This window comes from Quercus robur, chromosome 11, assembly GCF_932294415.1.
Source record: "Quercus robur chromosome 11, dhQueRobu3.1, whole genome shotgun sequence".
In the NCBI taxonomy this organism is placed as follows: domain Eukaryota; kingdom Viridiplantae; phylum Streptophyta; class Magnoliopsida; order Fagales; family Fagaceae; genus Quercus; species Quercus robur.
In genome coordinates, this window is record NC_065544.1 from 39,424,723 (window position 1) to 39,439,077 (window position 14,355).

Genomic DNA, 14,355 nt, shown 5'->3' on the forward strand with positions numbered 1-14,355 from the left:
GTTTTTTACTATTTTTATTTCTAAAATTTACCCGTTTACTCTTTTATTATTCAGTAAATGTAATTGAAAGTTATTTTTTTCCAACTCTTATGGGGTGTTTGGTATATATTTTCAAAAAATAATTTTCAGTTTTTAGATGCATGATGGACAGAACAATTCCTTAAACTCATTCCACTGGATAATTATTGCAATTCATTTTCAAACACGTTATGCTTGTACAAATGTCAGTTGTGCAGCTTTAAGGACTTATACTGATTTAAATTTTTTGTCTTGAAATTAGTTTTTAATTCTAAAATTTATTTTGATTCTCTGAAAATAAGTTGATAAGTCAATAAAGTAACTAAAGCAGCAAATATTTTTGAGCATATAAAAAAAAGTGAGCTACAGCTCATGGTCATATACATTAAAAAATAAATAATAAATAATTTAATAAAAATTTATTGAATGATATAAATAAATTTTATTCTATGGGATATATGAATATCTATACGTTTTTAGTTGCAAAGAAAAAAGAAAAAGAAAAAGAAAAAAACTTAAATAAATCTCTTCCTAAAAGAGGAAAATTCAGATTCTTAGCTAGTCCTGCACTCCAAGGTCAGTTTGCTGAAACTCTGGACCAATAACCTGCGTCAACCTACTTTGATGCTATTTTGCCAAGTTTGAATTAAAATCTCAGCCCTAGAGTTAATCCAACGATAGAGACATCATCAATCTGCGTGAAATGATAAAATCCCGAATCTCTAATAACCCGCCTCTTTCTTTCTCTTTTATATCAAAAACTTCTCACTCCGTTATGCTCGCTTTCCATCTAAGCCGCTGCCCACAATCTAAGATTTTGGCTCCAATTGGAACTTAATGAACAGCCATAGCTCCGATAACACGACTACGTTGTTCCTCTTTCTTATCACCATCGCTTAATTTCTATGGCTTTGTTTTGGGAATAGCTAACTCGTACCGCATCCATAGCTAGCTTGAGCTACCGCTAATGGTAGAGAAGCATCACCTTTACGTGAAGTCCCATCCTCGAACGAGCCACGTCTCTCTCAATCACAACTGCACTGTCGCTGACCCCTCTACCCAGCATCGCCGGCCTAGCCTCTGCCTAATGAGTTTTCTGTCTCTCTCTTGTTTAAAATACTTTTTGTTAAGCATTCAACAACTACTTTAACATCAGGAGTTAGAACTGTCAAGGATTTCACACTGATATAAAACACAATCAATTAATCATGAGACTTACCTTGATCCATTCTCATTCTTTACAAAGACATGGATATTGCGATTCCTGATATTGATGCTTCAAGTCTTCTTGATTGAGTATCCTTGTGCACAGTTTCTCCTCCAGCATCAAAAGTGAACAGCCTGTGCTAACTTTAAACGTCAAAAAATCTGCGGTTAGAATTTAGTGATCATATCAAGTGAGACTGAGGGTTAGTTTTCTTTGTTCCATGAGCATGTCTCTAAAACTGGTACGTATTTTCCCATCCTAATGTATTGGGAATTCTTGATCATAAGTTAATTGATATGTTCCAATATACGGTCTCTGTAATCAATTTAAAGTTTGCTTGTAGATGTATTGGAGAAAGAATTGTCTAATCCTATTAGAAGCAGCAATCTTCATTTTACTAAATATACTACCAATAGGTATTAAGATGTTTTCTAATCCTATTGGTAGCACATGGTGTATTGTCCACACTCATATGTGCACATGGAGGTTGTTTAGCTTGATTAGTCCTCTTGAATAGAACATGTTTGATATTATCTTAGATCGCTTAAAAGTAAATTCATGATGTATGAATTCCCACACCAAGTAAAAGCCAATTAAAGTATCACAAGCGGTGACTATCAATTTCATAAAGGTTGGCAATTTTTACTTATTTATTTTATTTTTATTTTTTTAAAGTAATTTGAACGGAGTAAATTGGAACTACATGCTTTTTCACACTTCAATACATTACAAATTGCATCTAGAAGCTTAATAATTTCTTGTTAGTTGCAAGTAGCAGATCAACTAATGCCATTGCTCTTACAAACTAGATATTGATTTGATTTGGTTATTAGATTAATCAATTAAAAATCAATGTAATGCGACACCTGCACACCTTTTATTTTACTGCCTCTAATGTTAGTTAACATTAGAGCTTTATTTGACTTAAACTAAACTGCATGGTAATGATTATTATTTTTTTTTTGTGCTGCTGAATCAGGGGTATAGATATAGATCATCATTCTTCATGAAAGGAGCAATAGTTGGCCTCGTAATAGTTACCCATTGTCCCAGCCAAACATTTCAAATTAAAACAACTTCAAATGCTCCCTGTCATCATCACAACCATTATTTAATATACGCTAGAAAATGTTATGAATTAACCTTTTGAAATTGAAAGGGAGATGGAATTTTATTGTTAATTTTCTGCGTCCATCATTTTAATTTGTTTCCCTTCAAATGGCATTCAAATGTGCGATACAACTAATGATAAAATCACCCAACTAATAATATAAACTTGATAACAACTAATTAGCAAACAGCCTAATTCTATCCTCTACACTTCCAAAAGTTTAGGAAATAAGGTATTAATAATTTCTATCTACAACTAATGAATCCTACTGGCTAGGGACGTCTCACTCTCCCTCGTAGGAGTGTTCTCTTTTTGCGTACGATAGAAAGTCTCTTGCTATCGTACGCTTGAGTTGATCTCTGTTGCGTTTGCGAGCCCTGCTTCGGAGCGTGGCCTTCTCTGCCTTAGTGGTAGGTCGGTTTTCCCCCTGCAGTGGGTCACGCGCCGTTTGGCTGCTCCGCCCAATTGTGGGTCTTCTCCCACCAGCGTGGGCTTTCTCTGCCTGGTTAGTGGACATTTTTCTTGGCCGGCGTGGGTTACTTCCCTACCCCCAAGTGGGTCATTTTCTCTTCCTTGTCATTTTCTCTGCCTCCTCAGTTTGGGTGTTCTTTTTCAGTTCACCAGAAGTTTTCTTGTGGGATAAATTCTCCGGCAAGTGAGGGTATCTCCGGATTTAATGTGTTTTGGCCAGGGATGGCTACTCTAAGAAATCAGTGAGTAGTTTTATCTGATTTGGGTTTTCCTTTTTTTTTTTTTTCTCTTAAGTTTGATTTCGGGTCTTTCTCCTGCATTTGGTGTTGTTGGATGCTCAATTTGTACCCCTATTTTTATTCTTTCTTGGATATGCTTTGTATGGAGTATGGTATGGGAAATTAGCTATAATGGCGGGAGCAATAAGGGTTATAAGTTGGAATTGTCGGGGGTTGGGGAATCCCCGGTCAATTCGAGCGTTGCACGACATGGTGCGACGGTGGAATCCCAAAGTGGTGTTTCTGATTGAGACAAAAGCAAAAACTAGGCAAATGGAAGGAATAAAAAACAGGATTGGGCTGACAAATGGGCTTATTGTTTCTTGTGTTGGCAGAAAAGGGGGACTTGCCTCTTACTGTGGACTAGAGAGATTGATTTGGAAATCAAGTGTTACTCGTTGAACCACATTGATGCTGTGATCAATGATGCAGAGAAATACATTACATGGAGGTTGACAGGCTTCTATGGCCATCCGGATACGCATCGAAGGTATGAATCTTGGCACCTTTTAGATTTTCTGAATAATCAACTACACCTCCCTTGGCTATGCTTATGAGATTTTAATGAAATACTGTCTAATTCTGAAAAATCTGGGGGGGCTATCCGGACTCAACAACTTATGGATGGGTTTAGAAAGGTAATTGATTATTGTGCTTTTCAGGATTTGGGTTACTGTGGTTCTGAGTTTACTTGGTGTAATATGCAGAGAGATGAAAACAGAATATATTTGAGATTAGATAGAGCCTTTGCCAACCTTGAGTGGACTGAAAAATTCGAGGAAATAAAAGTGTATCATTTGGTAGACTCAACTTCTAATCACAGTGCCTTGCTCCTATCTGATTCAACTGTCCATCACCAAACCCGTCAAAATCGTTTTCACTTTGAAGCAATGTGGACAAAAAAAATAGATTGTAGGGCTATTATCGAAAATTCTTGGGGGATGGGGTTTGATCTTAGTACTCCAGAAGGGGTTATGAATAATCTTAATAACTGTGTTGTGGACCTGAAGAGTTGGAGCACTAATGTGTATGGAAAGATTCCAAAGAAGATCCAAACAAAAAGAAATGCCTTGAACTCTCTGACTTTACAAGACAAGGATGGAAAGCTTAGCACTGAGATTCCCAGTTTAAGAAGGGAAATCAATGACCTTCTGGACGATGAGGAAATTTATTGGGGATAAAGAGCCAAAGCTCACTAGCTTAAGGAGGGTGACAAAAATACTAGGTTTTTCCATGCCCAAGATTCTGAGCGGCACAAGCACACTATTTTGGGAATTTGGGACAACCAAGACAGATGGTGTGATGAAAAAGATAGTATTGCTCAAGCGGCCATTGACTACTTTGTCAACATTTATACAACAGCTTCCCCATCACGGATGGATGAAGTAATTGTAGCTATTTCCACATGGGTGACAGAAGAGATGAATGCACTCCACTAGGGAGGAGGTTACCACCGCTCTCAAACAGATCCACTCCACAAAAGCACCTGGCCTCGATGGTATGTTTGCCATTTTCTAATAAAAATATTGGAGTATTGCGGGATGTAGTATTACTAATATGGTTCTAAATATTCTTAATAGTGATATGTCTCCGACTTGTCTCAATAAAACCAATATTGCCCTCATCCCTAAAGTACATAACCCCCCAAAAAATGTCTAATTTCCGCCCCATAAGTCTATGTAATGTAGTGTATAAACTCATATCTAAAACTATTGCAAATAGATTTAAGGCTATTCTCCCTCATATAATCTCAGAGAATCAAAGTGCTTTCACTCCTGATAGATTAATCACTGACAATGTACTTGTGGCTTTCGAGTTCATGCACTTTCTGAATCACAAAAATACAGGGAATGATGGCTTTATGGCTGCCAAATTAGATATGAGTAAGGCTTTTGACAGAGTCGAATGGGGCTTTATACAGGGTGTTATAGAGAAACTGGGATTCAGCTCAAGGTGGGTAAACCTTGTAATGAAGTATATCACTTCAGTCTTATACTCAATTATTATAAATGGGGCTGCTTATGGTAATATTATGCCTACACAGGGGCTTAGGCAAGGGGACCCCCTTTCCCCAACTCTTTTCCTTATCTGCACTGAGGGGCTTTTAGCTCTTATCAATGAGGCAGCTCGGAACCTGCGTTTGACAGGCATTTCCATTTGTAGGGGCTGTCCTAGAGTTACCCATCTTCTCTTTGCAGATGATAGCATCCTTTTCTGCAAAGCTAGTGCGGGGCAAAGCAGGGAGCTAAAATATTTACTCCAGAAATATGAGGACGCTTCGGGTCAGAAGATCAATACTGATAAGCCTCAATTTTCTTCAGCCCCAATACTACTCTTGAAGTCAAGGAGGAGATCTTTGCTACCTTAGGCCTTATGCAAGACTCTAGACACTCAAAATACCTTGGCCTTCCTTCTTTCATTGGAAGATCGAAGAAGCAAGTGTTCTTTATCCTAAAAGAGAGGATTGGGCAGAAGCTAGTTGGTTGGAAGGGCAAGCTCCTCTCTATTGATTTTTTTTGGGGGGGGGGGGGGGAAGGAAATCCTTATAAAAGCGGTAGCTCAAGCAATTCCCACTTACATTATGAGTTGTTTCCTTCTTCCGCAAGGCTTATGTGATGACATCGAAAGCATGGTGAGGAACTTCTGGTGGGGTCAAAGGCAGCAAGTATCTAAATTGAATTGGGTTAGCTGGAAAACAATGTGTAAGCCTAAAGCTCAAGGAGGCATGGGTTTCAGGAATTTGCAAGCTTTCAACAAAGCAATGCTTGCAAAGCAATTATGGCAAATTCTCCAAAACCCAAACTCTCTAGTGGCAAGGGTTCTCAAAGCTAAATACTTCCCTACTGGAGATATTCTGAATGCTAATCTTGGAAGCTCCCCCTCATATTCTTGGAGGAGCATCCATAGTAGCCTTGGTGTAATAAGGAAGGGAACTCGGTGGAGAGTGGGAAATGGGAAATTAATCCATATATGGGAAGACAAGTGGCTGCCAACCCCATCTACGTACAAGGTTATTTCTCCACCAAATGATATGCCCCAATTCCCAATGGTCTCTTCTCTCATTGACCCAGTGACAAATTGGTGGAGAGTAGACATGGTAAGAGCAACTTTCCTTCCTTTTGAAGCTGACTTAATCCTGAGGATACCATTAAGCCATAACCTTTCGGAAGACAAAATTATCTGGATAGGGAATAGCCGGGGAGACTTCACAGTCAAAAGTGCTTACCATATAGCCTATAACTTGCTAGAATCAAGGGAGAAAGAAGAATGCTTAAATGCAAACCCTTGCAGGCTGGTTTGGAGGAAATTGTGGCACCTTAATCTTCCAACAAAAATTAAAATTTTTGCTTGGAGAGCTTGTATCAATGGTCTCCCTACAATGGAAGCCATTTGTTGCCGTGGGATTACTCAAACTAAGGGCTGCCCTGTTTGTGGTAGTGAACTTGAAAGTCTTGACCATGCCTTTCTTTGTTGTACCTTTTTAGCATCGGTTTAGTGTCTTTGGTCAGACAATCCTCTTCACACTCATGGCATCAACAAATCCTTTCTTGATTCCACAATATTCACTCTCCCATGCAACTCTTCAAGACTTGGAGATTTTCTTTGCCATTGCGTGGGCTATCTGGATTAACAAAAATAAGATTGTGCACAAGGATTCTAGTTTACTTCCTCTTCAAGTGTGGAAATTGGCAAAAAATGTTTCTGAGGATTTTGTTAGTTCGACAACTTGGGATATTGGCCAACCTAGAACCATCCCATCCAGCTGGGTTCCTCCTTCCTCAAGATTCCACAAGATAAATGTTAATGGGGCCTCTTTTGAGCTTGACAGTTTCTCTAGTGTTGGAGTTGTCATTAGAGACTGCAAAGGTGATGTTGTGGCTGCTTTGTGTAAACCCCTTCAGACTTGCTTCTCTGCTGAACTAACAGAGGCTTTTGCTTTGGAGCATGGTATTCTATTAGCTCAAGAGCTTCATCTGGCACGGGTTATTGTTGAATCTGACTCCCTAAATGTCATCCAAGCAATCAATGAAGGTGCCACGGGGAGTAGCATGGGACATATCATTCAAGGAATTCTCTAGGTGAGTGTTTCTTTTGAGTCCTGCCTTTTCAAGCACATCAATAGAAGCTTCAACACTGTGGCTCATGAGCTTGCTCAACAAGCTCGAAGATCTGGTCTCCATCGCCTTTGGAAAGGAGTTGCTCCCCACTGCATTTCTTCCTTCTTGCAATCTGATTTGAATGTAAACGGCTTGTAATTTTATTGTTTCTGGCCTGCATATGCAGGAACCTGAATGTGCTTTGCCTTTTGGTTTTAATACTAGTATATCTCACTTTTAAAAAAAAAAAAAAAAAAAATCCTACTGGCTAGGAGACCAGCCAACCTTCAATCTTGAACTTCATCACTTATCCACCTCATCCAAAGCCGATAGTGACAGCTCCTTCAAGTTCAACTTGCTGATCCTCATCCTTGCCTTGTTGCTCATCCTTGGCAAATCCAGGCTCCCTCTCTCCATGCGTCTTCCAAGTTTGTCTAAATCATAACACAAATCATTATGTTAATGTTCATCAATTAAAATCTATTGTCCAACTACTCCACGGTAACATCTATCTAGTATCCACCATTACATCATTAAAATGCACACAAGTTTGCTAACAATAAAGGTTTGTCAATCCAGCATCCACCATTACATCAATAAAATGCACAAAAGTTTGCTAACAATGAAGGTTTGTAAATCTAAAGATTTGTGGGAAAATCAAAATTTTGCAAGCAACAAAAAAACAAATGCAAGTGAATAAAAGATTTCAAAACCAAAGATAATTTTAAGAATCAGTTTCCAAGTATCAATATCCAAGTGTGACCATAAATGGAGAAGCAAAAAGCACTTGGAAGATTTCTATCATAAATTGAAGAATAGAATGCATTTGATCAAATAAGTACAATCCCTAGATACCAGAAAAGAACCAAATGTATGTAAATGTTCTACTTAGATTCACTTTGCACACCGTAATGCTTATATACATGTAGAGACCAAAAAGATCACAACACTAACAAACAGAAAACAAAACTTATAGCATGGTAATAGCACTGATCTTGATCTAGTGTATAGAGCATTGCACCTCAGATCTAGAGACTAAAATGACTTGCAAACAAAAGTTGCATGTTTATGCATCGTTCACAATGATCAAGAGTTCACATGATAACATGTTCAAGAATGAGTCTTCATGATTGAACTAAGCTTCTCTCAAGGAAATAAACAAGTTTCATGAAAGGTCTGTACCCAAATTCTTTAAAGATGACATAGTCTTTCCTTGATGCATTTTATCAAACACGTTGAGTACAGAGGAAATATACATAAGTTGTGATATCGATTGGCCATGAATTTCAAAATACCCAAAATAAATATCATAGTCATCAAAGAGATCAATATGGTTATTGAAGGAACCATTGAAAAAAAAAATCTTAAAATCATCAAGAACACCCGTGGCAGAAAATTTCATGGGCCAAGAAAATACTATAAATTCATCATACCAAATGAAAGGGAAAGTATACTCACCCATTCATTACTTGAAAGCAAGCATTATCATCATTTGTTGAAAGAATTTGGCATAGAAGTAACAATGCACAACTAGGAAGTATAATTGTTACTTTTACAGGATGTAATGAAGTTGAAATGAAATTACATGACGTACACATCTGGCACAAATTTTTTTTCAGAAGCACCAAACTGTTTCGGTCAAAAAAACCACTGGCACCTATCTATGTGGTGTGATAACTATGCTATGCATAGTAGGTTTTATACGGAAGGAATAAGAATCTATGTTATGTTATGTTATGTTTTTTTTTTTTTTTTGGAGAATAAGAATCTATTTTTTTTTTATTTTTTTTTGGAGAATAAGAATCTATCTACCTGTTTAGCGTAGATTTTCGTAAAATATTTTTTTTTACGTTGGAGAAACCTGACCGCCTATTTCCCTCTCTCTCTCCTCCAATTTTCAGCATCTCCATTGTCACAATTTTTTTTCTCCTCCAATTTTCAGCAACTTCATTATCACAAATCAATTTTTTCTCTTCTCTTTTCTCCAATTTCAGCAACTCTATTGCCACAATTTTGGCAACTTGGCTACCACAATTCCCATTAAATTTTTTCTCTCTCCTCTCCTACAATTTCGACAACTTGGTTGTCACAATTCCTTTTTTCTTATTTGGGCACTCCCCTAATCATCTGGGCAGCTTTGGGTAGCTTGCATTTTGGGTAGGAATTTCAGTGATGTAGTTACCGAAATTCAATTTTCTCTCTTTCCCTTCATCACGTCATTTCTCTTTCCTCTCTCATACTTTTTCTTAGAATTTAGTAACATCATTGCTGGAATTTGCTTCTCTCCTCATTTTGCCAAATAACTTTGAACAGTACTTATATAACAAATAAACTTGATTTTTTGCAATATTCAGCTAAAAGACTCCATTAACTAATGCCTATGAAGAAGTTCGTGATGAGTTTCTACTTGAAGGTCTCAATTTTAGAAAGTCAAGCCTGGCACGACCAACCAAAGGATGAAAACACCCCCTAAATTTGTTTGAAAGTCCTCTTTCTTCTCTTTTCACTTTAGCAGCCAGCCCTGAAATTGCAATAAATTTGATTTCTTTATACCTCGCACTTTCCTACTTTCAGACAAGACAAGGAATCCAATGAATGGAGAATGGAATTTTGTGTGGAGAAGAAGAAAAATGATTTAACTAATGCACTTTATCTTTATGAGTAGTCTGAAATTACACTTGAACCTATTCGTAAATTAAAGATGCATTTAAACTTGAAAAAGGAAAAATGTAGGACCACAACTTTTCTTATAATTTTTGCCACAACTTGCTCACCTGGTAAGTCGTGGATGGTGAAGTAAAAGTGATGGGTTCACAACTCTACCACTCATTACCTGTCACATAAGCAAGTTGTGGAAAGAGTTGTGTGAAAAGTTGTGGTTTTGAGAATTATGGGTAGTTGTAATCCACTTGTGTCTTTATTTATTTATATAGGAATCCCACTTGCTTTTATACATTGAAGAGCATAGCCAACTTACATTATTTAAATAATGTTTTACAGTAAAAAGATTTAATTGATTGAAAATTTTTATTTTATAAAATTTCTAATATCACTATATCATTTAAATAAAGTATTATAGTAAAAAATAAAAATCGTATTTTCATATTAATTAGGGGTAGCAAAGTAAGCCTAAACCCATTTGTCTGCCCAAACCCATTTGTCCACCCAAACCCACCCACTCTAATTGAACCCAAACCTGTCCAATTATTAGTTGGGTTAAATGGACATCAACCTAATTCGACCTAGTGTTATTGGATTTTAACTAAAAACCCATTGAGTCCCATTTAACCCAAGAACAATAATAAAATAATGAGCAAAGAACGAAAAGGATTTACCGTGTTGGTTTTGGAGTGAAGGTGAACGAAATCCCTGAGAAACTCAAGGGTGAGCCTTGTCTTAGGCAATGGGTACTTGGCCGGGTCAACTTAACCCACATGGATCACCTTCTCGACCCGAAGCTCCACTTTTTGCCTGGTCCTAGCCGAAGGAAGTTTCAGAACGTCGTTGATGGCGACGCATGTGTCGGTCGGCACAAGCGGGCTAAGATCCGCTACGGCAGTGTCCACGATGACCTTCAGATGATGGATCGGGACTCGATCAGAGATCTCGGCCTTCAGAGATTCTATGGGGGAAGATGACGTGACGTCGTTTAGCATTGCGGCGGCAAGTTGGGTCGACAGTGCTGATAATGGGATTTCATTTTTTTTAATAAATTTTAAATTTGGGTAATTTAAGAATGGAGTAATTGATAAAGATGTGTTCATTTTTCTCTTTTTTTGGTTCAGAAGAATTTCTATTTGTTTCAAGGACAGTTGCTTTTGAAATTTTAGGAAATTTTTGAGCTTGAAATGACATTTCTTTGTATTTGTTGCACCGTTTGGTTGCTAAGAAAGTGAGAGAAAAGAGAAAAGAAAAGAAAATATTTTTTTATTTGGATTTTTAATATAATTGTTGATGTGGATGTGTTTATGTGGAATTTTTTAGTCTCAAGAATGGAGACTAGAGAGAGTGGAAAAGAAAATCCAAGAAAGTGTTGGGGTTTTCACTTTAATGGCATCTTGGTAATTTTAATAATTGGATAATTGGGTGAGTTGGGGTTTACTCATAATAATTGAGTTGAGTTGGATTTGGGTTAGAAGTAATTAGTTAAATGAGTTTTAATGGGTAAATGAGTTTTATATATCTAACCCAATTATGCCAACCCCAAACCCACCCATTTGACACCCCTAATAATAGAGACAAATTCATATTTGGAATAAACCATAAAAAATTTAACTCTATTTATTTTTATGTGATGATGGATAAAGAGAGATAGAATAGAAGATTTGGGTTGTTATTTTTTTATTTTTTATAAATCATAATTAAATGAAAAGAATACTACATGTCTACATCTCCATATCTATAAGATAGACTAAACAAATATCTTTGAAAGTAATTAAAAACATTTTATGTTAAAGGGTAAAGCTAAAATTTTAAAATTTAGTGATAACAAATCTCAACACAAAATTCAATCAAAATAAAATATAGCTTTCAATAAATCAATAAAATAGATCGATATACATATATGAATGGAATGGAACTATATATTCTTACAAAATTTATATTATGGCCTACACTTTTTTTTATTTTATTTATTTATCGAGGCGACTAAGAGGCATAACTGCATAGGACTTTTTATCATTAGACTTTTTCTATATAATAATTATAAATATATTGACCATTGAGTTAGTATTCGTATTGAACATTAGCTTCTATAAATTATGTAAGGACACGTTTTGCTCCATAACCAAAACGGATGGACAATGGCCCAATGAGCCAAAAACAATGAATTTGTTAGAGAGTGGGCTTGAAATTGAACGTTCAATGAATTAGGAAGATACTGATCACAATAGGCTAGTTATCAGTGGAATGAACAAAACAAGCAGTTTGAGCAAGAAAAGTTATCCTTGGTCGAGTCCGAGGAAGATATGTTATTATATATTTCTCTTAGACTTGTACATAAATTACAGTTCTTTGTTACATAGTCATGTTTCTCTGGTTTTTCTGATGATCCCCTTTGTAAGGGAGTTCATCCCTTTATATTTCTTTTCTTTCTTTCATCTTAACCCTCCAAGTGTAGATCAAATTACTAATCTTCTTAATACTTGTCTCATCAGTACCTTCCTGAAGTTTTTGGGGGTAGCTGTAAGACTGAAAGTTACTGTTCAGGTATCACTTCCACATTAATGCGGTCAGGAGGTTAGATGTAGAGCATTCAATGCAGTGCTTTCTTCTCTGATATTTCTCAATTCTCTTTTGTCTTATATCTTTCTGTCTGCTGTCCAATACTTGATGGGTAGTCGGACTTTAGGCCTCCATATTGCTGGCTGAGGTGGTATTGCTCCTCGAACAACATCACTTGCTCATCATGACCTAATCTCTTCCTCAGCCCAATATCTATCTGACTTCATTTATATTGGTTTGTCCTCGGGTGTGGCCCATGGCCTAATATTCTTATCTAGGCCCTTCATCTCTACAAATTACATGTTAGGTTTCGCCAATTCAGGTCGCCTCCCTCTATCCATTTTTTTATTCATTAAAAAAAAAAAATTACATGTCATGTTTGATAACTTTGATTTGACACTTGATGACACCATACATCAGTAGCTGATTTTAATGTTCTTAACAAAGCACGCATAGTATATTCTTAGTTTGAAAAAGTCGCGTATGTTGACGTACAATTGGAAGATGAATGGGAGATGAAAATATTTTTAAATATTATGTACATACGTGTACAATACGCATATTGTATGCCTAATTACTAACTAGGCTAAAAAGTATATAATCATAAATCAAATCACAATATTTGCTTTCTCAAAAAAAAAAAAAAAAAAAAAAAATTAGCCTCCACAACATCCTAACCTCAACAACACTAATTATATTGATAGGCCAAGAATGTATTGACCCCTTATGATAAATTAACCAAGTTAATTAATTAAGTCAATTAATATGAAAAACACTTGGTAACATAAACAAATCACCAAGTTAAATGCAGCGGAAAATAAAGTTGACAGGGTGATTTGTTTATAAATGGGGAAAACTTCCAAGGCAAAAACCCAATCTGGTGAATTTAAGGTCATCACTCTCGAGAATCCACTATTATCAAAATAAGAGGTTATAAGTAAAGGAATCTCAGTACCTTATACCAATCTACAGTTGAACCCTTACCCCAATACACAATTGGACTTGTTTTGTAGTGACAATCTCTCATTTTCAATGCACGGCTCCAAGTACGTGATCAACCAATCGATGCACAGATCCAAGTATATGACTGACACACCAACTTGAGAAGGATATTGGCTGCAAAGTTCTTCAGTTCATCACACAATGAAGATCAAGAAACTCCTTGGTTACAAGACCCTACGGCGTACAAACGCAGCAGTTTCTTCAAGAGAAAGATGAACTAGGGCAATTGTCTCCGGTCACAATATGTTTGTAACAACAGGTGCAACAACCTTATGATGACCCTTAAAATAATTCTTATATATGTTTAGGGTTGTGAGAAAAGAAAACCTAAACACATATACTTGGATATATGTGAAATCAGATTTGAAAAACTGATTTTCGTAATTCTCGATAGATACAGTTGTTGAGCTTATTTGTCGAGCTTCACTTTTTAAATCTTGATAGATACATTGTTGAGCTATCCGTAGAGCTTTAAAACACAGCACTTCTTCACTTGATTCTTGGACAGATTTGCATGGTTTCAATACTTGGACTTGAACTTTTGTTCCTTGAAGTATTAAACACATCTTAGATCTACCCAATTACAAGTAAAATGCATTTTGTCAAAGGAATAGCCAATTCTAAATGACATATGTTCTTAAAATGATCCACATATGTCCTAACATATATAATCTGCATCATGCCTTGATTTGATTTTGCCTAGATTTTGAAATTTCCAAACTAAAAGAAAGAAAAGGAAAAAAAGATTGGGGGAAGGGTTCATTAAGCTAACTATTCTATAAATGAAATAGTAATGACATTTTTTTTAATAGAGTAATGACATTTCAATTTAAGTGGAAAAGGATAAATAAATTACATACAAATGCAAAAAAAGAAAAAAAAAAGGAAAAAAAAAAAGAAGCAAAATTGTAATTTTTGCTACGAACATAAAAAAGCATACATCTCCAA

General features: G+C 36.2%; 1 long non-coding RNA gene across 1 annotated transcript; it reads right to left on the reverse strand.

Annotated features, from left to right (window-relative positions):
- Positions 1-7,118: 7,118 nt before the first annotated feature.
- Positions 7,119-8,923, reverse strand: LOC126707327 (uncharacterized). The gene is made up of 2 exons (XR_007648899.1): positions 8,641-8,923; positions 7,119-7,616 (listed from the first exon to the last, which is right to left on the reverse strand). It is a non-coding gene; the product is annotated as an uncharacterized LOC126707327 (long non-coding RNA).
- Positions 8,924-14,355: the final 5,432 nt, after the last annotated feature.